Genomic DNA, 2,056 nt, shown 5'->3' on the forward strand with positions numbered 1-2,056 from the left:
AAGAAGAAGAAGAGATTGGCTTTATACCCCGCCCTTCACTTGGAGTCTCAGAGCGGCTTACAAACTCCTTTCCCTTCCCCTCCCCACAACAGACACCCTGTGAGGTGGGTGGGGCTGAGAGAACTCTAACAACAAACTGCTCTTTTCAAGGACAGCTGTGCCAGAGCTTGCGACTGACCCAAGGTCACATCAGTAGGTGCAAGTGGAGGAGTGGGGAATCAAACCCGGTTCTCCCAGATTAGAGTCCGCGCCCTTAACCACTCCTCCACATGCAACTGCTCGTGTGACCTTGGGTCAGTTACAAATTCTCTCAGAGCAGTTCTTGAAAAAGAGCCGTTTCTGTCAGAGCTCTCTCAGCCCCACCTACCTCACAGGCAGTGTTCCCTCTAAGCTGAGTTAGGGTGAGCTGGCTCACAGTTTTTCAGCCTCCGGCTCACAGCTTTTTACCTTAGCTCAGGAAGGATGGCTCCAGAGCAAACTAATTTCTGCAGCAGTCAAATCACCGGCTCACCACTTTAATGCCGGTTGCTCAAAAAGTAGGATTTTTGCTCACAGGACTCCGCAGCTTAGAGGGAATCTTGCTCACAGGGTGTCTGTTGTGGGGAGGGGAAGGGAAAGGAGTTTGTAAGCCTTTCTGAGACTCCAAGTGAAGGGTGGGGTATAAATCCAATCTCCTCCTCCTCCTCCTCTTCTTTGTCTTCTTCTTCCACCTTAGAGACCAAGAAGAGTTTCAGGGCATGCGCTTTGGAGAGTCAAAGATGCCATCGTCAGACATGAGAAATGGAGATCTCTGAGTGCTTTTATCCTAGTCAGAAGGCGGGAGGGGTGTCACGAAGAAGGCGTGTAAAGGATGCAAAGGGACAATGCAGATCGTAATCAGCCTGATCAAAGCACAAAATCGGTTTGATTAGATCTTCTGGCTCTTCCATTCTTGTCATTCTGCTGTGCACCTGGGTTGGTCCCACCCTGTGGAAGAACACGCCTTCTGGTGCCTGCATTTCTCCACTCTGCTATTTTCATTACTGCCTATTCCCTTCACTTTCTATCTTTGCCCCCTTGGACACCATCAGTCACAAACCTAGTTTAGGCTTTGACAGGATTTAGGGAGGTCTACTGCAGGTCGATTCTCAGCTACTGAGCACTTTCTTGGCTTTTGTCCTGAGAGCCAGTGTGGTGTGGTGGTTAGGGACGGCAGACTCTAATCTGGAGAATCGGGTCTGATTCCTCACTCCTCCTCCACATGAAGCCTGATGGGCCAGTCGAGTTCTCTCAGAACTCTCTCAGCCCCACCTGCCTCACATAGTGCCTGTTGAGGGGAGAGGAAGGGATGGCAAATTGTAAGATGCTTTGAGACTCAGTTTGGTGTAGTGGTTAAGTGCGCGGACTCTAATCTGGGAGAACCGGGTTTGATTCCCCACTCCTCCACTTGCACCTGCTGATGTGACCTTGGGTCAGTCACAAGCTATGGCACAGCTGTCCTTGAAAAAGAGCAGTTTGTATCAGAGTTCTCTCAGTCCCACCCACCTCACAGGGTGTCTGTTGTGGGGAGGGGAAGGGAAAGGAGTTTGTAAGCCGCTCTGAGACGCCAAGTGAAGGGCGGGGTATAAATCCAATCTCTTCTCTTCTTCTTCTTCTTCTTCTTGTAGCTGCTGAATGACCTTAGGCAAGCCATAACTCTGTCAGAGCTGTCTTTGAAAGGGCAGTTTCTCTCAGAGCTCTCTCACCCCCGCCTACCTCATCGGGTGTCTGTTGTGGGGAGGGGAAGGGAAAGGAGTTTATAAGCAGCTCTGAGACTCTGAGTGAAGGGCGGACTATAAATCCAATCTCCTCCTCCTCCTCCTCCTCCTCTTCTTCTTCTTCTTCTTCTTCTTCTTCTTCTTCCTCTTCTTCTTCTTCTTCTTCTTCTTCTTCTTCTTCTTCTTCTTCTTCTTCTTCTTATCATCAGGTTGCCACCATTCTTAAACAGCATACTTCTCTTTTAAAGAAATTAAACTTGGGAGCTTTGAACAGAAGCCATACTTCCGTATGTCTTGCCCTCAGTGGAACGGCATGACCG

Source organism: Gekko japonicus, unplaced genomic scaffold (genome assembly GCF_001447785.1).
Source record: "Gekko japonicus isolate JY-2015 unplaced genomic scaffold, Gekko_japonicus_V1.1 scaffold3543, whole genome shotgun sequence".
Lineage (NCBI taxonomy): Eukaryota > Metazoa > Chordata > Lepidosauria > Squamata > Gekkonidae > Gekko > Gekko japonicus.